The sequence below is a fragment of the Nymphaea colorata genome, chromosome 2 (genome assembly GCF_008831285.2).
Source record: "Nymphaea colorata isolate Beijing-Zhang1983 chromosome 2, ASM883128v2, whole genome shotgun sequence".
Lineage (NCBI taxonomy): Eukaryota > Viridiplantae > Streptophyta > Magnoliopsida > Nymphaeales > Nymphaeaceae > Nymphaea > Nymphaea colorata.
In genome coordinates this window covers 23,123,141-23,148,933 of record NC_045139.1, presented here as the reverse complement: position 1 = coordinate 23,148,933, position 25,793 = coordinate 23,123,141, and the positions used below count along the sequence as shown (strand labels likewise).

Sequence of the window (25,793 nt, the reverse complement as noted above, 5' to 3'; positions counted from 1 at the left end):
TCTCCCTCTGAGTAGGCTGATTTTTTTTTGCTCTTTTCCTCGTTTTGGGGCTTCTTCAGGTTTCGCTTCAAGGATTCATAGGCAACTTGCAGGCCTTGGTTTTAGCTTTTTTCTTACCTCGTCGGTACTGTTCCTCAAATTGTTTCTCAGCTCCCTCGTCTCACATCGAACTTGAAAGGCAAGGTTTCTAGCCATAGGTGTTGCTTTTATATTATCAATTTCATTGCAGTATCATCAATGAGTTGGTTGTGTGTTTTTACTCTGAATGCTTGTATTTTCTGAAGCTTGCTAGTGATATTCTTTTACAGATCTCTGGAAAATAGTCAGTCAAATGGTTTCAGGCACAATTTGGGAGAACAGAACCTATGGTTGCAAGGATCGGCTCATAGTGTATGTTTTCAATTTTTTTTTGTTGTTTTTCACTTCTTTGATTTTATGTTGTCTTTTTTTTTTTTTTTTGAGATTTTTTGTTGGCATAGTGTCATGCCTCTTATTGCTCCACAAGATACTTTATTTTGTCTTCAAGTCGGCTGGTTAAATTAAATTTATCTCCACTAACACTGGCCATAGACCTGTTAGTTGAGCGGACAAAATTTTTGTATGGTTGTTTCTTGTTGTACATGTAATTTAGTTTTTTTGTTTATTACAGAGATTTGCAGAATAACCTTCTATCGGATATTTCCAGTATTCTGAACCCTCCCACCAATGTGAGTTTAACGTGAGTTGTCCATTCAACTTCTGGTCACTTTAGTATGTGCAGATATGTGTATGTGTGTGTGTGTGTGTGTGTCTGCTTATAGGTGGCTACCAAATGGCTTTTTACATGCTTTGCTTTGATATATCACCTAATTAATAAAGGTAGCAGCAAGAAACCCGTGGATGTAATTACACACTTGAAAGAGGGTAGCAAGAGCTGAATGAGCTCAATTAGAGCACCTCACGAGCACATCATAAAAATAATTTACTTTTCTTGATATTGAAGCTTAGGAGAAGCATATTTCAGTAATGGGAAAATATACGTATATATGTGTACATGAGAGATTTCTATGCTGGTTGTGGGATGGCTAAAATTAATTTTTTAGGAGCAATATTTGACAAATGGCAGCATAGAACTCTTATATATATATATATATATATATATATATATATATATATATATATATGTAGATATATTTATACCAGTTTCATCATAGGACTACCTTATGATCCTCCAAAGTGAGAACAAAAAGGTTTTTTTGGGAAGGGGGCGGGGGGGGGGGGGGTGATGAAAAAAACACTTTGAAAATGAGACTGGTTGAATCCATTTTTGACACATATAGACATAGTTTGTGGAATATGTGGACTTTTCACGGACCATCTGATGAATGTGATTGATGGCTCATCAGGTGCCATGAGAAATTGCTTTGTCAAAATATAAGTTGTCATTCACTTTCTTGCAAAACTAACTTAACACCTTGTGAATAATCATCCAAGTCTTTGAGGTGGCTCATAGACAACCTCTATACTCTTTCTAATTACTCAGTCCCCATATTTTGTGAACTGTACATAGCCATGTATATGGCGCACATTTTTTCATGGCCATGAATCCATGTAATGCATTCATTTACAAATTTATCAACAACATGAAGACCTGATAAACACAAATGAACGTAGTTAACTTACTTGCATTTCTTTGACAAAAAAAAAAATCAGTTTGTCCTTTTTGGTTTTCCTTTTTCCTTTCATCTGAGTAGGTGGCTTACCTAGGTTTCCCCTATGCCTTTTGTCTCCATTGGTAGAAATAGAATGATGCTACTGATGAGTATTGCATAGTGATGATCAGTGTTCACAACATTATTCTTGACATAACACGTATCGTGAGTTAATGTAGATCAGTCTTCTTCAATATTAGTAACTGACATAACTTGAAAGTTATTTTTGTTTCTTCGTGGTTAGATTAAATTTTATCTGTTGAATTACTTTCAGAAAAAAATGTCAAAGAAAGAAGGAAAATTGGTGAATATTGTTTATCTAGTTGGTCTTATGAACCTGAAATTTTCACTTTGCCTGTCTGTGGTATAGCTTTGAATAGTCATCTCTCCAGCCCCTTCTTTTGCTATCCATGGGTAAATTGGATTTCTACTGAGGATCAAAATTGCATCAATCTTAAGCCATTTTGAGATACACAAATGTGATTTTTCTAACCCTTTAGAATGATATACTTGTAAGAAAAACTACTGCAGTTAGGAGAGCTTGATAATTTGGCTGTTTACCTAGTACAAGATCTGATTGTCCAACTAAAGTGCACACCAAAGAAGCAGCCACAAAGAAACATATAGATTTACTTGTTCACTTCTTGAGAACCATGGAAAGCAGATTCAACGTACTAGGAAAAGCTTTAGCTTATCTAGCAATCACATGCAGCTCTCTTTTTTTGACTGATTTCATGTCTACATCTCTAGACAAAAGTTTTAACTTCAACTTAGTTTACGGTTTTGGGGTGATTTAGCTGCGAGTTATGATTTGTCCAATCTAGTGATGCGACTCAATACCGTGCTATGAATCATTTCATTATCAGTGGCTGAGGGACTGTTATAAAAAAATTTGAGCTTTTTGTTGCTTGTCTATGCATGGGTGTTATGAATGATTATGCTCTCAGTGACTAAGGGGAATTATCAAGAAATAGAGCTTTATCTTGCTTGTCTATGCATGGGAAATTTGAACAAATGATGTCCTTGCTTCTTCCTACATGATTCTTATGACTTCTTCATAGAAGTCCTCATTTTGGTTGGGCTATTAAGCAAGAACCTTTTGATTACATTGTGTTTACTTTTCAATTTGTCGGACCAATTTTCTTGTTCTTCATTTAGTTAAATTTCACATTTAACATACAATATGTCTTATTGGATTGCATTTGTTTGAATTGCTCAGACTACAAGGAATCCATTGCGTTCAAGTGCCAACCTCTCGAGGTCACACGATTTTGTGGACCCCGTCCTAATGATAATGTGGAATCTTCTAGAGGCACTTCCAACTCCACAAATGTTTGTCCAATTCAGGCATGTCCAACTCAAAATTTCTATGAATATGTTCCATCATCACTTGTTCCATGTTTTTGTGCTACTCCTATTAACGTTGTACATCTTTTAAAAAGCCCTAGCATCTCTATGTTTATGCTTTCATGCTTTTATAAATATCTCATGTCTGGCCTTGGTTTGGATCTTGATTTCATGCTGGCATCAATTGTTGCTCTAGTTGTAGTTTCTTCTCTCATTGAAGAAAGCATACTAAAGAGTACAGTAAAATTAACAAAAGACATCCGTGTAAGTACCCTTGTTGTTGTTTATGCGTTTGCATGTGTAAATGGTTTTTTAGTGTTAAGGACTTAAAGATGCACATAATTAGTTTGACTTGGAGATGTTTCCTTTTTTCCTTTTTCAATGCTAAAAAATGAGTTGATTGTAGAAGCATTAGCTTCGGTTATTCACATGTAAGCCGATTAGTAGGGCAAGGTCTCAATTGATTTAAGTTCCATGTGGAAAACTAATTAATTGGTTATCAACAACAACATTGTGATTCTTGAGGTCATTTAGGGCATTGGATTTTTGTATCATAAAAATGAGACCTTAGCTTACGATGCCTCCTCTTTTAGCTACTAATGTTTATCCCTCTTTCACAACTTTTAGTGGTTTTTGATCAAAGAACTTAACCCAAACCATTTGTGGAACTTTCAATCAGTTGAAGACCCAACTTTTATGGGAACTCATAACCCTTAAACCAACCTTTTGTATAGAAGACCGTACTTTTATGGGAGAGTTGGTGAAGTTCGTTCTTTTAACCAACCAAGTTTTACATTCACCCATCTCTTTAGGGAGTCTAGTTCCTTGCTCCTGGTGATATACCATTTGATGTCAAGAACTTTTGTAAAAGAGAAACTTTTCAGTTTTGCTTAAAAACATTTTGAAAGTGTTTTCTCACACAATGATGTGACTTGCTTTATTTTTAGTACCTTTCTAAGTGGAAGGTGGAAATTTCAAGTTCTTGTTGTCCATCAATGGAAGAGGAAAATTGAGAAAATCCTGGATATAAACATTGAAGAAAAATCCGATGAAGTTGAGAAGGTCAAGACTAGGAAATGCTATTGACTCTGGCAATCAAGCGTCTGCAAGGATTTAGCAGGATAATTGCTTGAGGGAGAAGCCAATATGCTCTCTAAGATCTTGGCAAGTAGTAAAATGGGAGTTGAGAGATGGGCTTGGGGCTTATGTAGTCGTTCCTCTGAGTCAGTAATCGAGAGTACCGGGTAGGCATAAATGTGATTTATGTCTATTTCGCGAAGATAATGACTTACAAACTTTTGGCTCGTTGAAAACCCGTAAGGTGAAGCGGTTTGGACATGTGACAAAGCTACACATAACCACTAAAGCGGTGGAGCTTCGTAGTAGCCTTTGGGGTGGTGTGGTATTCCCTCAAAGGTGAAGGTCAGCCTAAAAAAAATATCAAACACAGGAAAAAAATCAAAAGGAAAAAGCCGAATGCAAAAGAAGAAAAAAAAGCAAAACCTACCTGCCAAGAAATGAAGGCTGAACTCGCAAGAATTGAATGTGAAAATCTCTCGTGGATGTATGATTTTAGCGTCATTATCTGCTCCTTTTTTTTATTATCTAGGATGCTGAGCACGATTCCTTTATGTTCATATTCTGGAAATTGAAAGACATTCCCTCTAAAGATTCGACAACATTGATGTGAAATAAGACCTAATGCTTGTATGGTACTATAGGTAAATTAAGGTTATATTATTTGCACAACACGAGCACTCAAGCTTATGAGTTGAATTGATCATTTTTGAACTATTTCAAAATTCAAAGTAAAAACTTGACATATCTCGTATGTTTCCAGGCTTCCTAGGCATAAGAGGAACTAACCAGTCTCCCTTTGGTCTTGAAAATGTTTGCCCATTTCATTACCAAATTGCTAGTCCTTCCATGAAATAGATGAAACCCCTCAAACCTAGTCCAACCATGTTGAGCGTGATGAATTCCTTTTGTCTTCGAAGAGGTAGACCATTTGGGACAAGTAATTAAAGCTCACTCATTATTCCATCTTAATTGCATAACCCAAACTTAGGGTATTTCTTTTCAAAAGCACTAGGTGAAATTTTTGAAAAGTTCTATCGAAGTTGCATATTTGTATGTCCTTGGCTTCACCTAATCTTGTTTTTGTGAGTTGTATAAATTTCATCTATTTCATCTTTATTTTAGTTTCATTCTAGCCGTAGTTAATATCTTTTATGTATTATAGTTCTGTAATAAAAGGATCAGCTCAGGCCTTCAGCCCTTTGATTTCTTAAACGTTTCAATACTTCTTTAGAAATGGTTTATGCCCCTTCCCTTTTTCCCCATGTTACTAATTTCTAGCTCCACCCATGTCTGTATCCATGCATTTTTATGTCATCAATCTGGGGCTTGAATTTTTTTTTATTCCTCTAGCACTTGGGTGGTCCCTTTATTTTAATTTACATGTGACTGGACATGATCCTAGATTGTCTGCTGGTTGTCTTTTATTTCCAAGAGGCCTCTACTTGGTGGAGGCTTGGTTTCTCGTTTTGCATTTGAGAGTGACTACATAAATTTTGTATGAGGTGAATGGTTCCAACTTGGTGTATTTAGACAATGCAGCTACATCTCAAAAGCCATATGCTGTTTCGGATGTTCTCTGTGATTATGTGAGGGCTACAGCTCAAATGTTCACCACGATATTCATTACTTAAGGTATCCCAACATAACGCCCCCATACCTACCCTTCTCTCTCTCTCTCTCTCTCTCTCTCCATTGTCTTGATTGCTCTCATGTTCACAGTTGGACACCCACAATGGTCCACTCTTCAGTTAATTAGTTTTATTGGACTGTTTGCAAAGGAAACAAGAATAGAAAATTCCTTGTTCTATAATTCTATGTTTCTGTATATCAAGAAAGGAAAAAATAAAAAGGTAGTTCATTGGGTGCATGATAAATCATTTGATTTAATCTTTTTTCAATAATTTTGTATTGTTCATTATTTCATTGTTTTATTATTTGTGTATTTGAAAAGACCCTGGAACCTCAGTGTTGCCTATCTTTTTTCATTGTTTCTAGCAGCAGCAGTCCGACCCATGTAAGTGCTTAATGTCCTGTACACTCATTCGTGATAATAATTTTCTATAATTAATATGTTACAAGTGAAATCATTGGCTAATACTGTTGAGCTATCTTGTCTATGTCAGGTGTAGTGGACTATGTCGAGAATATAATCAGGGTCTCCATCAGATCTCAACAACCTGGAATATCTGCCACATCCCTAACTGTGCCTTTTATAATCAGGCTGATAAAGCATCTATATAAGCATATTGTGTCATTATTTATTGAAGTTCTGCATATGTTGATAGACAACCATTTATTGAAGCATGAAATTAAAGTGGAGTCTTCATCTCTTTCAATGGAAAGAGATATGGATTGAGTTCAATAATTTTGTGGTGTTTGTGGATCAGGTCACTAGGAGTCATCGATTACCCTCTGACAACCATGACAGGTCAACCACCACTCTGGCCATCTAGAATCTGCAATACAGCATCTGACGCAATGGTGCTGTTAGTAGATCTCTCTTTGAAATTCAATATGATTTTGCAAGCCCTACAATGCCAGCTCTGTTGTCAATTTTTTGGATTTTTCAAAATGATTATCAGTGTGACTGCATGCATCCTCAGGAATAGATGCACGAATTTGTACTTCTTGCAAAGCTCTTAGATTTTTCTATTGTTTTCGATTATATTCAGATATATTTTATGTGCATTATGGACAAATTTGTGACCCTCAAACTGCAGCAGCTTTGTGGCTTTTAAGTTCATTCATATTGATGCATGTAGTTCTGCATAGTGGACAGTAGACTATTGCTACTTATTTCTGCTGGTATTCCTCAAACTGAAGCAGATTTCTGCTTTTAAGTTCATTCATATTGATGCATGTAGTTCTGCAAAGTGGGCAGTAGACTAGTGATACTTATTTCTGCCGGTATTCTTTTTTTTTCATGTACTTAACACAATGCTTTGTTCAATGCTCAAGTCGTTGATTGGTTGGCTGGAGGGTTATGGATTAGCCCCATTTATTACTTTCGTGTTTTGTTTGTCTATCATTGTTCACAGATAAAGTTACTGTTGTCTTAGTAACAAATAGAAGTTTCCTTTTGAGCAATGTTATGCTGATAACTTTGTGGTTTGTCAGTTCCTATTAATTCAGTGCAAAACCCACCGATGCTTTTGAGTTGGCAAGGAAGAAAATATCAGTTTCCATTAATGGTTCATGATGGTTCAAAACCTAAAGAAATTGTTGTATTCACAAGAAATGCCACGGAGGCCATCAATCTGGTAGCATATTCTTGGGGCCTTGCCAACCTAAAAGCTGGAGATGATATCATGCCTCGTTCCCTTATGTTCACTTGCAAACTTTTCTGTTGATAGGTGCAATAACTTGGATTGTAGATGCCAACCACTTGGTGAGTTGTAGGAAGAGGTAAATTTACAAACTGTCGAAGACCCTGAATCAAGTATGGTCCTTTTTCGTTTGCTCTCTTTATCTTAGTGTATGTGATCCTTGTAAGGAACAACGTCGTGGAGACTCAAGCTACTGTGAAAGTAAACTCCATCTAAGGCACATGTGGAAATAAGATTAAATGTGAGGTCGTTTGTTGGATAAGCCAAAATTTCCATTTCGGTTGGACAAAATTTCAGATCTTTTTTTTTCAGCTCTGATCTAATCCTCTAGGATCCGATTCTTACGGCCTTGAACTTCCCCAATGCGGAGATGACACGGGCAGTCTAGCGCAAACAAGTAGAGTCGCCGCTCTCCTATCTAAATAACAAGTTTACCTTCTTCAGGTGGGACTACGTTGAGGCTTTCAACCTTTGAATAGAAAAGAGTCTAGAAGTTCATTCAATCCGCAGTTGAGTTCCTTGGTTTTTTATATAATTGAAATTAGAACTTTGGATATTCATGTACGGTGGGCAGTAGTTGCTACCTTGAAATGGGGGCTGAAGGACGAAAATCCTTGCAAAGAGTATCACGTTTCTGAGTGGTCGGATTAAATTTTATCTGTTGAATTACTTTCAGAAAGAAATGTCAAAGAAAGAAGGAAAATTGCTGAATACTGTTTATCTGTTTTATCTAGTTGGTCTTATGAACCTGAAAGGAGACTCAACGTACTGGGTGAAGCTAAGCTTATCTAGCAATCACATGCAGCTCTCTTTTTTCCATTGATTTCATGTCTACATCTCTAGACAAAAGTTTTAACTTCAACTTAGTTTATGGTTCTGGGGGGATTTGGCTGTGAGTTATAATTTGTCCAGTCTAGTGATGCGACTCAATACCGTGTTAAGAATCATTTCATTATCAATGGCTGAGGGACTGTTATAAAAAAATTTGAGTTTTTGTTTCTTGTCTATGCATGGGTGTTATGAATGATTATGCTCTCAGTGACTAAGGGGTGTTATCAAGAAATTGAGCTTTATCTTGCTTGTCTATGCATGTGAAATTTGAACAACTTGCTTCTTCCTGCATGATTCTTATGACTTCTTCATAGAAGTCCTCATTTTGGTAGGGCCATTAAGCAAGAACCTTTTGACTACACTGTGTTTACTTTTCAATTTGTAGGAGCAATTTTCTTGTTCTTCATTTAGTTAAATTTCACATTTACCATACAATATTTCTTATTGGATTGCATTTGTCTGAATTGCTCAGGCTACAAGGAATCCATTGCGTTCAAGTGCCAACCGCTCGAGGTCACATGATTTTGTCGACCCCATCCTAATGATAATGTGGAATCTTCTAGAGGCACTTCCAACTCCACAAATGTTTGTCCTATTCAGGCATGTCCAACTCAAATTTTCTATGAATATGTTCCGACATCACTTGTTCCATGTTTCTATGCTACTCCCATTAACGTTGTACATCGTTTAAAAAGCCCTAGCATCTCTATGTTTCTGCTTTCATGCTTTGATAATTATCTCATGTCTGGCCTTGATTTGGATCTTGGTGTCATGCTGGCATCAATACTTTTGTAAAAGAGAAACTTTTCAGTTTTGCTTAAAAACATTTTGAAAGTGTTTTCTCACTAAGCATGAGATAATGGCGAAGGTATGAGATAACAACGAGGGTATGATAATGATAAAAATATGAGATAATGACAAGATGAGATATGACAAAAGTATGAAATAATGACAAATATATGATAATTTATTAATGTATAATGTTTAGTATTAAAGTAAATATACATATTGGTAACAGAATTCAGTAACAGAATTCAGCTGGTTGTATAATTACGTGCGTATAACACGCCCTCCCACCGACCGAAAACATATATCTAAAACGGGGCCTACGAGGCCCGGCCGGACAGTTGGGTCGGGCCTGCAGCTCGAGTCCGGCCCGTTTGCCACCCTCGTCCGCGATGGCTTAATGCGTGCAAAACAAGATCTCTGAAGCTTCTACCTTTCTCTCGTTGCCCGCCGCTGTGACGTTCCTCTTCTGAAAACTCTCAGTTGCTTCCTTCACTTATGCTGGACGCTTCACTCTCCTCCATCGTGACCTCTTCAACTGTCCACCGCGGCTTCCTCCGCTCTCCCCTACAGCGACGCCATTGCTCCTTCGTTTTTTTTTTTCTTTCCCCCTATCGGTTACACGGCTAAAACCTCCATTTTTCTTTTCTCTCTGCCCCATCGCCTCCATATGCCTTTTCTCTCGAGCATCCTGCACAGAGGAAAAAGGGGTGGAGGGGAGTGGATGGCTTTCATCACCATTCTTCATCCTACAGGCAGCTGTAGCGCACTGTTGGATGAATAGGAGGGCTGACTCTTCCTCCCTTTGCATTCTCACGACGTTCTCTCCCGCGTTGATCAGCTATTTCAGGTGTGGATTTCTATCTTGATATTTCCTTTTTGTTTGCCTTTTATTTATTTTTTCGCTGCACTTTCCTGTCTTTGTTTTCATTTTAAAATGATATGCTTTTGGATGTTGAATTTTATGTATGTATCCTATCTGCTGATATAATGTCTTATTCTTATTCTTCTTTTCCCCCATCTTTCTATCTCGATTTATATCTATTTTCTTCGGGTATTTGGTTTGATTTGTATGTAGTTTTATGAAGAAAATTTGCTTTGTCGGGATCGCTGTTGAAGTCTCTGTTTTTTCTCTTCAAGGTCTCTGTTTCCTCTTCATTCATGCGATTTATACTTTTTGTTATACAGTTGTTGGGTGCGTAATTGTAGTTGAAAGAAATCATGTCTTGAAGAATGCTTTTGAAGATACTGATGTATGTTTGTACCTGCATTTTGCCATGATTTTCATGCATCAGAAAAATCATAATGAACTATTAGAGTATTGATAAATAATTGGTTTAGATTTGAGTTGTTCTGTTTTTACGGGCACCGACTTGGGTGAGTTTTGTCCGCGTGTGCGCCGGTGACAACTTTGTCCTTTTTTTTGTAAAGCTCACGCGTTTAGGGTTTAACCCGTTCACGTGTGAGCTTGGAGCGCCGCCCACCTCCCTTGGCCTCCTTAACTGACTTCCGATGACTTCTCAGGTGAGAATCTGATTTTCCGGCTGCCCTCCCTCCTTCATCCTCTGGCGACTTACCGTGAGCATCGAATTGGTGACAGCATAATTGATTTTATGAACTTGTGAATCGGCGACAACAACGTGAGTTTACAAATCTTTCGTTTTTTTTGTTTCTTCCTAATGTATTCATGCTTGACATCTTGTTTATTTCGTTTTTTTCATGTGTTGGCTTATTTTCTACTGATTTGCCTCAATTTGTGCATGCTGTTCTGCTATTTTTCACTTTTTCATTATTGTTATTTTTTTGTTAAGATATTTTATCTTATTTTTTTCCTTTTTATGTCGTTAAGTTGTTATAATGTTATTTGTTACTTTATTTTAGTATTTTTGTTTAATCTGTTCTGTCCAAACCATGCCTTTTCTGTTGAGGAATACTGTTCTTAGTTATATATTAGTTCTCAGTCATATCTTACTTATATATTAGTTATCAGCTTTTTTGTTTGTGCTTGTACGAGTTTTATCTGGCAACCGTGTAGCTAAGAAAGTCATGTAAGATGTTTTTGAATTATATATTAGTTTCCTACATGTGCAGCTAATCTAGTCGTATTACTTATTACTGGATAACGTTTTTGAGTATTATCTATAGAGTATTATAGCTGCACCCACGCCGAATTTTTTTGGGATTTGCCGCATCCCACACCCGCACCTGCATCCACACCGTTCCCTCAGGTGACATAGATGAGAAGTTGTGGGATCAAGCAGTGACAAAAAATTCTAGAATTTCAATGCTTGTTTCGTCAAACAGCTGAATTTTAATTCTTGGATGAAAATTCCAGGCTACCAAACACAACAGAAAAATGAAACATGGAATTTTTGTTTTATTCTATTTTCAACTGGTGTTATCATCTCGATCATAACTTTGGGGCACCAACAAAAGCCCCTTGAAATTTTCCCATTGCAACAGGAGAATTTTGACTCTCTCTCTCTCTCTCTCTATATATATATATATATATATATATATATATATATATCTCTCTTGGTGGCAGCTGGTAGTCAGAGTTGTCAGATGTATTTATCGTTCTGGCAGTCTCTCTCTCTCATAAGGGCTTTGATACGAATGCAGGATTTTGTTGAGTCCTTTGTTTACCATGGGCATAATGAATAATGTGTTGCTAAATTCAACGCAAAAGAGAAATCTTCCAAATGTATGTGGTTATGTTTTTTGGGGTGGTTGGATGGTGTTGAGGGTCCAATGATGGCAAGTAATCTTTGAGACCTGATTTTCTGTTGATGAAAATTACAGGAATCTTTCTGAGGACCAATTAGAATTAGTCGTTCTCTCCACCAAGATGTATCACTTGGAAGATTTCTTATTTCTGTCAACTCCCTTCAAGCATATCTTATTGCACATTGGCTTCATTTGTTTTGAATTCTTCTTTTGCTTGGTGTGTTCTTGATAGCTATTCAGTTTGGGGTGGAGTTGATTGGGCTTTGGGCATTTTTTTTTTGTTTTGTTCCCGGTATCTCTTATGAACCCTTTGATGGGTCTCTCATGACACATTATGATGGTCTTTGGGTAACTCATCTCCACCTTTGGGTGCAAGGTCCATGGTCCAATGGCAGGTATATATTGAGTTGCTCTGCCTTGTTTGTTAAAGATATAGTGAAAAACGTACTATGACATTCAACAGAAGAAGTATTTTCTGTCATGAGCTACTATTTTCCAGCCAAGCCTTGTGAAGACACACATACACACACTCTCATTTCTTTTTGTTAAACTTTTGGCCTTATACTTTCTTTTTGTTTCACAATTATTTTAAGGTTCGATGATGGCATGTAATCTTTGAGGCCTGATTTATCATTGGTGAGAATTATAAGCTGTGTCACTGACAAGTGACTGAATCAAGTAACCTTTGCTTTTTGCTATGTAGTTTTTGTTTTAGTTGTTTTCTGAAAAAGTCGTTAATAATATCCTTTGTTTATACCTGTATATATGCCTATCACGTCTGTCCATGTGGCCTTTGTGTGTAAATTCTGCAGCCATTGAGTTCGTCATGGGGTTGGATGATGAAATGCACTGGGCGCTGAACAGTTTTTGTTGATTGAAATGTGTTTGCCTAGAAAGCATTGTCTGACATACAGAAACTAGCCCAGTCCTCTCTCTCTCCCCCCCCCCCCCCCCCTTTCTCTTACTTTCTCTTACTAGCAATCGGTGGTGTCCGCTGGATGGAGCTGTTGGATGTACGAGCTGTTGGATGTACCAGAGCCACCCTCTTTTTAAAAGCTCTTTAATGGTTTCTTCCACATTTTCTGATGGTTTTTAATGTCAATGTCCCTTATAAGGGAATAGATACAAATGCAGGATTTCATTGGGTCACTCTACATTGTTTATCATGGGCATTATGAATAATCTTACAAACGTATGTGTGTATGTTTTTGGGTGGTCTGAGGGTGTTGAGTGTCCGATGATGGCTAATAATCTTTGAGACCTGATTTTCTCTAGTTGAATATTACAAGCGATCATTTTGAGGACCAATTAAAACCAGCACTTCTTTCCTCCAAGATATATGTTTCAAAGATTTTTAACTTTTAAGCTCTTTTTAGTGCCCTTCAGGATCCTGTGTAAATAGGCTTCATTTGTTTTGAGTTCCTTCTTCACTTGTTATGTTTCTTAGCTGGCCTTTGTGGTACAACCTAATGATGGTATAATGATAGGTCCAAGGTTCGAGAACTGGTAGAGCTAGAGAGAACTAAGAAGAGTTTAGGGTCAAGTTGATGCATTGGTCTGTGGGTAACCTTTTGTTTGTTTTTTGGCTGGTGGCCCTCTATCCTTCTCTCTCCTTTTTATAAGCCAATCGATGGGTCTTTTGTGCCACATTATGATGGTTTCGAGTAACCCATCTTGAACTTTGGGTGCAAGGGCTGAGATCCATTGGCAGGTATTTGTTGAGTCACTCTGCCTTGTTTGTCAAAGGTTTCAACAGAATAATCATAACATTCTCTTTTCCATCAAAGTCTTTGAAAACCCTCTCTCTCTCTCTCTCTCTCTCTCTCTCTCTCTCTCTCTCTCTTTTCCTTTGCTTAATTTTATGTTGGCCTTATACTTTCTTTCGCTTAACAGTTATTTCAAGGTTCGATGATGGCATGTAATCTTTGAGACCTGATTATCATTGATGAAAATTATAAGCAGTCTCGCTGAGGACCGAGTAAACCACATAATCTTCACGACTTCCCTTTTATGGAACTGTTTTCATTTTTTTTAAAGTTAACATCTTTTCCATGCCTTCTCTTTCTATCACTGCATCTACATGCCTGCACGTCTGTCAATGTGTCCTCTGTGTGTGTGTTTTTTTTTTTAATTGTGAATGCATCTAGTTTGTCGTGGTGTTGGATGATGAAATGCACTGGGCTCAGCTAACCCTGCTTCATCTCCCTTTCTCTGTCTAACCAGTAATTGGCAGTGGCTAGTAGAGTGTTGTAGCCATTGGTGTACCTATCCACCGGTTGGTCCCTTAATCTCTCTCTCTCTCTCTAAGCTATTCGGTGACCTGTTCCACCATTTTCTGGTGGTTTAGCTTTTCAGGTTACCAATCTCAGTTCCAGATGTTGGATATTGTGGAGTCACTCTGCTTTGTTTGTCATGGGTATAGTGAATAATTTACTGCATACAATGCAAAAGAAAATTCTAGAAAATTCTTCCTAATGTGTGTTTCTTTGGGTGGTTGGAGGGTGTTGAGGATCTGCTGATGGCAAGTAATCTTTGTGGCCTGATTTTCATTTTATGAACATCCCAAGCATTTTTCTGAGGACAAATTAGAACTGGCACTTATCTCCTAAAAGATATATGGTTGGAAGATTTTTAAGCTATTTTAATGTCCGTCAGGTGAATCTTGTGTACATTGGCTTCATTCTTTTCAATTCCTCATTTGCTTATTATGTTGTCGATAGCTATTGAGTTTGGGGTTGAGTTGATGCACTGGCCTTTGGGCTATTTTTTGTTGGTTTTTTGGCTGGTGGCCACTGTCGCTCTTTCTCTCGCTCTCTTCTTCTCTCTTTCTCTCTTTCTCTTTTTTGTAAGCCCTTTAATGGGTCTCTTGTGCCACATTTTGATGGTTTTAGAGTAACCCATCCCATGCTTTGGGTGAAAGGGCTGATATCCAATGGCAGGTATTTGTTGAGTCACTCTGCCTTCTTTGCCAAAGGTATAGTGAATAACGTACTGCGACATTCAACTGAAAATATTTTTCTATCATGAACTACCTCTCTTATCTTTTTTTTAATTTTATTTGTGTTTTATACTTTTATTCCTTCTTTTCGTTTCACAATTATTTTAAGGTTCGATGATGGCATGTAATCTTTGAGACCTGATTTATCATTGATGAAAATTATAAGCAGTCTCACTGAGGACCTACTAGATCAAGTAATCTTCGCTTTTAGATATTTGGTTTTTGTCTTTTTTTTTTTTTTCTAAAGATCCTTTACACCCTTTGTCAGTTTCTTCTCTCTATCACTCTACCTTTATGCCTGTGTGGCCTCTGTGTTTATGTTGTTTGTGAATCTTGAGACCATTGAGTTTGTCATGGACTCATGGGGTTGGATGATGAAATGCACTGGGCTCTGAGCAGTTTTTGTTGATGGAAATGCATTTGCCTAGAAAGCATTTTCTGACTTATATGAGCTATATCGTTTCTCTTTGTTAGACGAGATTGCTGACCTTCTGATACGTGCCTGTATGCCGTGGGGTAGAAACTGAATTGTAATCTTGGTATCTCCGACACCGAAAGCATTCCAGAAGAGATCTTGGGAGGTCAGGACGGCAGCGCAGTCTGGGTTTTCTGGACAGCTATAGTGCCCGCAGCTTGCGTCCTACCACCTTCTTTCTATGTGATGGAGATTGGTTTAACTGCGAATATGTTCTATGAAGTCATGTATATCTGCATACTTTTGTTGACGCAATCCTTTTTTTCCTTACCCAAAGTGTCGTTGTGCCTCTCCCATGCTTAACGTTAAATAAGCCATAGATCAACATAATGTCAGCAACTCTTGTCATTTGGGAAATTGATTTTCTAAGTCAATGCTTTTTCTGAGAGATGTTCCCAGAAAAAATATTGTAAGATAGCTTCTTTATTTGAGTGGTGCGACATCCTATGTCAAGGTTTTTAGTCTTAACATATATATATATATATATATATATATATTGGCAACTGCATATTGTGTCCCTTGGAAAACAAGTTGTTTTGCCTTTTTCACAAATATGGAGCTTGGGATGGTCGTGTGGCCTCTGTGTTTATGTTGTTTGTGAATCTTGAGACCATGACTCATGGGGTTGGATGATGAAATGCACTGGGCTCTGTGCAGTTTTTTTGATGGAAATGCATTTGGCTAGAAAGCATTGTCTGACTTACATGAGCTATATCGTTTCTCTTTGTTAGACGAGATTGCTGACCTTCTTTCTATGCGATGGAGATTGGTTTAACTGCGAATATGTTCTATGAAGTCATGTATATCTGCATACTTTTGTTGACGCAATCCTTTTTTTCCTTACCCAAAATGTCGTTGTGCCTCTCCCATGCTTAACGTTAAATAAGCCATAGATCAACATAATGTCAGCAACTCTTGTCATTTGGGAAATTGATTTTCTAAGTCAATGCTTTTTCTGAGAGAAGTTCCCAGAAAAAATATTGTAAGATAGCTTCTTTATTTGAGTGGTATGACATCCTATGTCTAGGTTTTTTGTCTTAACATATGTATATATGTATATTGGCAACTGCATATTGTGTCCCTTGGAAAACAAGTTGTTTTGCCTTTTTCACAAATATGGAGCTATGGTCGAATGATGAAATGCACTGGGCTCTGAGAACTGTTTTGATGGAAGTGCATCTGCCTGGAAAGCATTGTCTGACTTGAACTATCTACCATGCCTTCTTCTTGTTTTGCTTAATTTATAAGAATGGAGTGCATGTTTTGCTGACTTGTAAATCCATCTTTCGAAATTTTTTCTTAAGTTCAGAGCGTTGTTTCTGGATATTTGTCATCTGCAAAAGGAATATAATAGAAACCTGAAGGGCTATTACATGTTTGTAGGGCTGCACAACTAGCTAACTCGACTCGAACTCGCTTGAAACAACTCGGCTCATTAAACGAGTCAAGTTCGAGCTTACAAAGATACTCGAAATGGTAAGCCACACGGGGAGGAGTACCCGCACTATACCGGTACGACACTGGTACCGGTACTTCCAAGCACAATTTGGGAGAACAGAACCTATGGTTCCAAGGATCGGCTCATAGTGTATGTTTTCAATTTTTTTTGTTGTTTTTCACTTCTTTGATTTTATGTTGTCTTTTTTTTTTTTTTTTTGAGATTTTTTGTTGGCATAGTGTCACGCCTCTTATTGCTCCACAAGATACTTTATTTTGTCTTCAAGTCGGCTGGTTAAATTAAATTTATCTCCACTAACACTGGCCATAGACCTGTTAGTTGAGCAGACAAAATTTTTGTATGGTTGTTTCTTTGAAAACGAGACTGGTTGAATCCATTGCTTATACATATAGACATAGTTTATGGAATATGTGGACTTTTCATGGACCATCTAATGAATGTGATTGATGGCTCATCAGGTGCCATGAGAAATTGCTTTGTCAAAATATAAGTTGTCATTCACTTTCTTGCAAAACCAACTTAACACCTTGTGAATAATCAATCAAGTCTTTCAGGTGGCTCATAGGCAACCTCTGTGCTCTTTGTAATTACTCAGTCTCCATAATTGTCAAGTGTACATAGCCATGTATATGGTGCACATTTTTTCATGGCCATGAATCCATGTAATGCATTCATTTACAATTTTAAGAACTACATGAAGACCTGATAAACACAAATGAACGTAGTTATCTTACTTGCATTTCTTTGACAAAAAAAAAATCAGTTTGTCCTTTTTGGTTTTCCTTTTTCCTTTCATCTGAGTAGGTGACTTACCTAGGTTTCCCCTATGCCTTTTGTCTCCATTGGTAAAAATAGAATGATGCTACTGATGAGTATTGCATAGTGATGATCAGTGATCACAACATTATTCTTGACATAACACGTATCATGAGTTAATGTAGATCAGTCTTCTTCAATATTAGTAACTGACAAAACTAGAAAGTTATTTTTGTTTCTTCGTGGTTAGATTAAATTTTATCTGTTGAATTACTTTCATAAAAAAATGTCAAAGAAAGAAGGAAAATTGGTGAATGCTGTTTATCTAGTTGGTCTTATGAACCTGAAATTTTCACTTTGCCGGTTTGTGGTATAGCTTTGAATAGTCATCTCTCCTGCCCCTTTTTTTGCTATCCATGGGTAAATTGGTTTTCTACTGAGGATCAAAATTGCAGCAATCTTAAGCCATTTTGAGATACACAAATGTGATTTTTCTAACCTTTTAGAATGATATACTTGTAAGAAAAATTACTGCAGTTAGGAGAGCTTGATAATATGGCTGTTTACCTAGTACAAGATCCGATTGTCCAACTGAAGTGCACACCTAAGAAGCACACATAAAGAAACATATAGATTTACTTGTTCACTTCTTGAGAACCATGGAAAGGAGATTCAACGTATTGGGAGAAGCTTTAGCTTGTCTATCAATCACATGCAGCTCTCTTTTTTCCACTGATTTCATGTCTACATCTCTAGACAAAAGTTTTAACTTCAACTTAGTTTATGGTTTTGGGGTGATTTAGCTGCGAGTTATGATTTGTCCAATCTAGTGATGCGACTCAATACCGTGTTATGAATCATTTCATTATCAGTGGCTGAGGGACTGTTATAAAAAAATTTGAGCTTTTTGTTGCTTGTCTATGCATGGGTGTTATGAATGATCATGCTCTCAGTGACTAAGGGGTGTTATCAAAAAATTGAGCTTTATCTTGCTTGTCTATGCATGGGAAATTTGAACAAATGATGTCCTTGCTTCTTCCTGCATGATTCTTATGACTTCTTCATAGAAGTCCTCATTTTGGTAGGGGCATTAAGCAAAAACCTTTTGACTACATTGTGTTTACTTTTCAATTTGTAGGAGCAATTTTCTTGTTCTTCATTTAGTTAAATTTCACATTTACCGTACAATATGTCTTATTGGATTGCATTTGTTTGAATTGCTTAGGCTACAAGGAATCCATTGCGTTCAAGTGCCAACCGCTCGAGGTCACACGATTTTGTGGACCCCGTCCTAATGATAATGGAATTTTCTAGAGGCACTTCCAACTCCACAAATGTTTGTCCAATTCAGGCATGTCCAACTCAAAATTTCTATGAATATGTTCCGTCATCACTTGTTCCATGTTTCTTTTAAAAAGCCCTAGCACCTCTATGTTTCTGCTTTCATGCTTTTATAATTATCTCATGTCTGGCCTTGGTTTGGATCTTGATGTCATGCTGGCATCAATTGCTGCTCTAGTTGTAGTTTCTTCTCTCATTGAAGAAAGCATACTAAAGAGTACAGTAAAATTGACAAAAGAGATCCGTGTAAGTACCCTTGTTGTTGTTTATGCATTTGCATGTGTAAATGGTTTTTTAGTGTTAAGGACTTAAAGATGCACATAATTAGTTTGACTTGGAGATGTTTCCTTTTTTCCTTTATCAACGCTAAAAATTGAGTTGATTGTAGAAGCATTAGCTTCGGTTATTCACATGTAAGCCGATTAGTGGGTCAAGGTCTAAATTGATTTAAGTTCCATGTGGAAAACTAATTAATTGGTTATCAACAACAACATTGTGATTCTTGGGGTCATTTAGGGCATTGGATTTTTGTATCATAAAAATGAAACCTTAGCTTACGATGCCTCCTCTTTTAGCTACTAATGTTTTATTCAATCAATTGAAGACCCAACTTTTATGGGAACTCATCACCCTTAAACCAACCTTTTGTATAGAAGACCCTACTTTTATGAGAGAGTTGGTGAAGTTCGTTCTTTTAACCAGCCAAGTTTTACATTCACCCATCTCTTTAGGGAGTCTAGTTCCTTGCTCCTGGTGACATACCATTTGATGTCAAGAACTTTTGTAAAAGGGAAACTTTTCAGTTTTGCTTAAAAACATTTTGAAAGTGTTTTCTCACACAATGATGTGCCTTACTTTATTTTTAGTGTCTTTCTAAGTGGAAGGTGGAAATTTCAAGTTCTTGTTGTCCATCAATGGAAGAGGAAAATTGAGAAAAATCCTGGATATGAGTAGTGAAGAAAAATCCTGGATATGAGTAGTGAAGAAAAATCCTATGAAGTTGAGAAAGTCAAGACTAGGAAATGCTATTGACTCTGGCGATCAAGCGTCTGCAAGGATTTAGCAGGATAATTTCTTGAGGGAGAAGCCAATATGCTTTGTAAGATCTTGGCAGGTAGTAAAATGAGAGTTGAGAGATGGGCTCTGGGATTGTGTAGTCGTTCCTCTGAGTCAGTAATCGAGAGTACCGGGTAGGCATAAAGGTGATTTATGTCTATTTCGCGAAGATAATGACTTACGAACTTTTGGCTCTTTGAAAACCCGTAAGGTGAAGCGGGTTGGACACGTGACAAAGCTACACATAACCACTAAAGCGGTGGAGCTTCGTAGTAGCCTTTGGGGTGGTGAGGTATTCCCTCAAAGGTGAAGGTCAGCCTAAAAAAAATATCAAACACAGGAAAAAAATCAAAAGGAAAAAAGCCGAATGCAAAAGAAGAAAAAAGAAGAAAAAAAAGCAAAAGCTACCTGTCAAGAGATGAATGACATGAAGGCTGAACTCGCAAGAATTGAATGTGACAATCTCTCGTGGATGTATGATTTTAGGGTCATTATCTGCTCCTTTTTTTTTATTATCTAGGATGCTGAGGACGATTCCTTTATGTTCATATTCTGAAAGACATTCCCTCTAAAGATTCGACAACATTGATGCGAAATAAGACCTAATGCTTGTATGGTACTATAGGTAAATTAAGGTTATATTATTTGCACAACACGAGCACTCAAGCTTATGAGTTGAATTGATCATTTTTTGAACTATTTCAAAATTCAAAGTAAAAACTTGACGTCTCTCGTATGTTTCCAGGCTTCCTAGGCATAGGAGGAACTAACCACTCTCCCTTTGGTCTTAAAAATGTTTGCCCATTTCATTACCAAATTGCTAGTCCTTCCATGAAATAGATGAAACCCCTCAAACCTAGTCCAACCATGTTGAGCGTGATGAATTGTCAATCATTTCCTTTTGTCTTCGAAGAGGTAGACCATTTGGGACAAGACCCCGGAACCTTAGTGTCGCCTATCTTTTTTCATTAATTTTGTTTTGTGCATTATTTCATTGTTTTCTTATTTGTGTATTTGAAAAGACCCTGGCACCTCTGTGTCGCCTATCTTTCTTCATTGTTTCTAGCAGCAGCAGTCCGACCCATGTAAGTGCTTAATGTCCTGTACACTCATTCGTGATAATAATTTTCTATAATTAATATGTTAGAAGTGAAATCATTTTCTATAAAAGCACAAGGTGATATTTTTGAAAAGTTCTATCGAAGTTGCATATTTGTATGTCCTTGGCTTCACCTAATCTTGTTTTCGTGAGTTGTATAAATTTCATCTATTTCATCTTTATTTTTAGTTTCATTCTAGCTGTAGTTAATATCTTTTATGTATTATAGTTCTGTAATAAGAGGATCAGCCGAGGCCTTCAGCCCTTTGAATTCTTAAATGTTTCAATACTTCTTTAGAAATGGTTTATGCCCCTTCTCTTTTTCCCCGCCTTACTAATTCCTGGCTCCACCCATGTCTGTATCCATGCATTTTTATGTCATCAATCTAGGGCTTGAATTTTTTTTTTATTCCTCTAGCACTTGGGTGGTCCCAAGATTTTAATTTACATGTGACTGGACATGATCCTAAATTGTCTGGTGGTTGTCTTTTATTTCTAAGAGGCCTCTACTTGGTGGAGGCTTGGTTTCTCGTTTTGCATTTGAGAGTGACTACATAAATTTTGTATGAGGTGAATGGTTCCAACTTTGTGTATTTAGACAATGCAGCTACATCTCAAAAGCCATATGTTGTTGAGGATGTTCTCTGTGATTATGTGAGGGCTACAGCTCAAATGTTCAGCACGATATTCATTACTTAAGGTATCCCAACATAACGCCCCATACCTACCCTTCTCTTTCTCTCTCTCTCTCTCTCTCTCTCTCTCTCTCTCTCTCCATTGTCTTGATTGCTTGCTCACTCACATTCATGTTCACAGTTGGACACCCACAGTGATCCATCTCTTCAGTTAATTAGTTTTATTGGCGTGTTTGCAAAGGAAACAAGAATAGAAAATTCCTTGTTCTATAATTCTATGTTTCTGTATATCAAGAAAGGAAAAAAAAAAGGTATATCATGATAAATCGTTTGATTTAATCTTCTTTCAATAATTTTGTATTGTGCATTATTTCATTGTTTTATTATTTGTGTATTTGAAAAGACCCTAGAACCTCCGTGTCGCCTATCTTTTTTCATTGTTTCTAGCAGCAGCAGTCCAACCCATGTAAGTGCTTAATGTCTTGTACACTCATGCATGTTAATAATTTTCTATATTTAATATGTTACAAGTGAAATCATTGGCTAATACTGTTGAGCTATCTTGTCTATGTCAGGTGTAGTGGACTATGTCGAGAATATAATCAGGGTCTCCAACAGATCTCAACTACCTGGAATATCTGTCACATTCCTAACCGTGCCTTTTATAATCAGGCTGATAAAGCATCTATATAATCATATTGTGTCATTATTTATTGAAGCTCTGCATATGTTGACAGACAACCATTGATTGAAGCATGAAATTAAAGTGGGGTCTTCATCTCTTTCCATGGAAAGAGATATGGATTGAGTTCAATAATTTTGTGGTGTTTGTGGATCAGGTCACTAGGAGTCCTCCATTACCCTCTGACAACCATGACACGTCAACCACCACTCTGGCCATCTAGAATCTGCAATACAGCATCTGACGCAATGGTGCAGTTAGTAGATCTCTCTTTGAAACCCAATATGATTTTGCATGCCCTACAATGCTAGCTGTGTTGTCAATTTTCTGGATTTTTCAAAATGATTATCAGTGTGACTGCATGCATCCTCAGGAATAGATGCACGAATTTGTACTTCTTGCAAAGCTCTTAGATTTTTCTATTGTTTTCAATGATATTCAGATATATTTTATGTGCGTTATGGACAAATTTGTGGCCCTCAAACACAATGCTTTGTTCAATGCTCAAGTTGTTGATTGGTTGGCTGGAGGGTTATGGATTAGCCCCATTTATTACTTTAGTGTTTTGTTTGTCTATCATTGTTCACAGATAAAGTTACTGTTGTCTTTGTTGAAGTTTCCTTTTGAGCAATGTTATGCTGATAAATTTGTGGTTTGATTCAGTGCAAAAGCCACCTATGCTTATGAGTTGGCAAGAAAGAAAATATCAGTTTCCATTATTGGTTCAAAACATAAAGAAATTGTATTCACAAAAAGTGTCACGGAGGCCATCAATCTGTTAGCATATTCTTAGGGTCTTGCCAACCTAAAAGCTGGAGATGACGTCATGCCTCGTTCCTTATGTTCACTTGTAAATTTTTATGTTGACGTGGATTGTAGTCTTGTAGATGCCAACCACTTGGTGAGTGGTAGAAAGAGGTAAATTTACAAACTGTCGAAGAGCCTGAATCAAGTATGGCCCTTTTTCATTTGCTCTCTTTATCTCAGTGTATGTGATCTGTTAGGAACAACGTTACAACATCGTGGAGACTCGGCTACTGTGAAAATAAACTCCATCTAGGGCACACGTGGAAATAAGATTAAATGTGAGGTCGTTTGTGAGATACGCTGAAATTTCCATTTCGGTTGGACAAAATTTCAGATTTTTTTTTTTTCTGATTCTTATAACCCGCCTCCCTCTCTTTATCTAAATAACAAACCGCCCATTAGCAAGTTCATTGAATCCGCCGTTGAGTTCCTTTGTAGTCTTCTATGAATATGGTCCCTCATCACTTGTTTCATCTTTCTGTTCTACTCTATCGTTTGAAAAGCCCTAGCATCTTTAAAAAGCCCTAATCTTTATGTTTCTGCCATATGTTTCATGCTTTTATATTTATCTCATGTATGCTTTTATATTTATCTCATGTCTGGCCTTGCTTGGTGCACAGTTAGAGCATGTTGGTGCACATTATAGGTATTATTGTAATTGAGAATTCCATTGTCAACCAACCGCTGAACAAAACAAGACCAGCGGTTTTGGTAAGGGGTGGAGACACCCATTCTTGTTGTGTCCATAATTTTACATACTTCTGAAACGTCTTTTTACCTTCTTCAGGTGGGACTACGTCTTTTCCAAAGCATATTATATGAGCCCAGAGAGAAGTGCACTGTGCACTGGGAGAACTAGTGGCCTCTTCTAGGGATGAACCAGTTACATTTAAAAAAGAAAATATTAACCAACTACATCCTCATAAAAGATTTCCTTAAATTTGAAAAAAAAAAACTAACGAAAAATCATTTGGTTAGGCAATTCCTTTTTTCTTGTTAGGTGAGTAAGAGAAGTCCCCACCTAACCGCTCATCTTTGTAAGGTACATGATGCTTTAGGTGTTTCCAAATGCTAGGTCACAAACATTTCTTTTACAGTTCAAAGAATAAAAGAATTGATGTCTCAAAAATTCGAAATAGAAACTTGTCGTCTATTATTAACCTGTTCTTTGAAGATTTGGTCGTTATACTCACCTTATGGGTTTTTTTCGAAAGGAACTGAAGTGACAGAGAAAATTAAAAGAAAATAACTGAAACTTTTTTCTAAATGACCTTCCTAAAGAAGCCCTTGTTTTGAAGTACGACTGCACAAAAATGTAAAATACATTAATCAGCTTCCGAACTACTAACATCCTAATACTAAAATATAAGTGAACAAATTTCATGTGTGAAGTCAAGCTGCTAGAGATCACCCAGATATTTGAAATACTTTTGTTCATAGTCATATCGTTAGCATGTTTGGTATTAAAAAAAATCACAAAAATTAGGAACAAATGAAAAATCAAAATCCAACAAAAATAACATAAAAAAATAACTTGATAAAATAGGAATAGAGATAAATAATTTAGCTTAAGTTTTGAACTTTAAAAAATGTAAGAATAACGTCAAAAAATGTGATAAAAATGCGAAATCACACCAAAAAATTATTTTGGAGTTCTATTAAGGACCAACTTTTTGGTTTTCATTGTTTTTAACATCATTATGGAGTCATTTTCGAAAAAATCCTTTCATCAGTAATAGGCCTGAGTAAAGCTGCATTTTTCTCACCAGAATATTTTCTCAACGGGACATTCCCTGTAGCATGATCTTTGGCAAAAAAAAATGTCTAAAAGTAGCAATTGCAAGCACCAAAAATCTCATCCAGGTAAAAAAAAAATCACCCTTCTCTATAGTCAGATAAGAATTTGTTTTTTTTTTTCTTAATAAACTCATGAAAGAATTTGTTGTTATCGTCCCCCTACAAACCACTTACATCTGGCCTTTTGCTTCCACATCACTTCTTCTCTCAAGGCATCCAATAAATCACCCCAAACTTTGGATTCTCTCAGGAACCAAGCCACTGACCCATAGTCCTCATCAGCTTGCAGATCCTACAACAATATTTGTAGCTAATCTACCTGCTCATCAATTATAGCTTCCACAGTCCTATTCCAAGTACTAAGATTCCTATGAACCTCATTAAGTTTTGTCACCACCCTAACCATAGGACATCCATTCATGGTTTTATTCCAAGCCTGAAAAATTAGAAACATGCATTCTTCATTGTCAGTTCAATGCTAAAAAAATCTGAAAACACCTCTACCCCCAACAGAGTTGTTAGTTGCAGCATAGTGAAAAAGCAAAAGCAAGGAGTCCAAAGAAGCTCAGCTGATCACAGAAAACCGACAACTGCCATGAAACATATCAACCCAGATTCTATTAACAAAGCATTGATCAATGCGACTTTGTACAAACGAAGGCAGCTGACACCTATTCATCCAAGTGAACTTGCAATGAAGATCCTTTATCTCAATCAAATCAGCATTGTTGATAAAAGAATTAAAAATCATGCAAGAATGCAGAGACAGAGGCTGACCAAACTTCTCATGGACACTTCTGATTGCATTGAAATATCCAATAAGAAGACAAGAAATAGATTTATTAGCTACCATAGCATCCAATATGACAAACTGATCTCTCGATGTACGCAGGTCAATAT

The 25,793-nt window shown here is 36.9% G+C and overlaps 2 long non-coding RNA genes and 9 other non-coding genes across 11 annotated transcripts; all 11 read left to right on the top strand.

Moving 5' to 3' along the window:
- The first annotated feature begins 9,455 nt into the window (after positions 1 to 9,455).
- LOC116246672 (uncharacterized) lies at positions 9,456 to 18,830 on the top strand. Its single transcript, XR_004170742.2, has 3 exons — positions 9,456 to 9,911; positions 10,586 to 10,701; positions 18,702 to 18,830. It is a non-coding gene; the product is annotated as an uncharacterized LOC116246672 (long non-coding RNA).
- On the top strand, positions 11,809 to 11,879 carry LOC116249437 (small nucleolar RNA R66). The gene has a single exon (XR_004171201.1). It is a non-coding gene; the product is annotated as a small nucleolar RNA R66 (small nucleolar RNA).
- LOC116249388 (small nucleolar RNA snoR118) lies at positions 12,621 to 12,698 on the top strand. Its single transcript, XR_004171158.1, has one exon. It is a non-coding gene; the product is annotated as a small nucleolar RNA snoR118 (small nucleolar RNA).
- Positions 13,022 to 13,093, top strand: LOC116249360 (small nucleolar RNA R66). The gene has a single exon (XR_004171131.1). It is a non-coding gene; the product is annotated as a small nucleolar RNA R66 (small nucleolar RNA).
- Positions 13,693 to 13,763, top strand: LOC116249434 (small nucleolar RNA R66). The gene has a single exon (XR_004171199.1). It is a non-coding gene; the product is annotated as a small nucleolar RNA R66 (small nucleolar RNA).
- On the top strand, positions 14,300 to 14,370 carry LOC116249356 (small nucleolar RNA R66). Its single transcript, XR_004171128.1, has one exon. It is a non-coding gene; the product is annotated as a small nucleolar RNA R66 (small nucleolar RNA).
- LOC116249429 (small nucleolar RNA R66) lies at positions 14,897 to 14,968 on the top strand. Its single transcript, XR_004171194.1, has one exon. It is a non-coding gene; the product is annotated as a small nucleolar RNA R66 (small nucleolar RNA).
- LOC116249382 (small nucleolar RNA snoR118) lies at positions 15,154 to 15,231 on the top strand. Its single transcript, XR_004171152.1, has one exon. It is a non-coding gene; the product is annotated as a small nucleolar RNA snoR118 (small nucleolar RNA).
- Positions 15,887 to 15,963, top strand: LOC116249386 (small nucleolar RNA snoR118). The gene has a single exon (XR_004171156.1). It is a non-coding gene; the product is annotated as a small nucleolar RNA snoR118 (small nucleolar RNA).
- On the top strand, positions 16,390 to 16,465 carry LOC116249390 (small nucleolar RNA snoR118). Its single transcript, XR_004171160.1, has one exon. It is a non-coding gene; the product is annotated as a small nucleolar RNA snoR118 (small nucleolar RNA).
- A 3-nt stretch (positions 18,831 to 18,833) lies between the features above and the next one.
- Positions 18,834 to 22,945, top strand: LOC126409748 (uncharacterized). Its single transcript, XR_007572400.1, has 2 exons — positions 18,834 to 21,672; positions 22,183 to 22,945. It is a non-coding gene; the product is annotated as an uncharacterized LOC126409748 (long non-coding RNA).
- Positions 22,946 to 25,793: the final 2,848 nt, after the last annotated feature.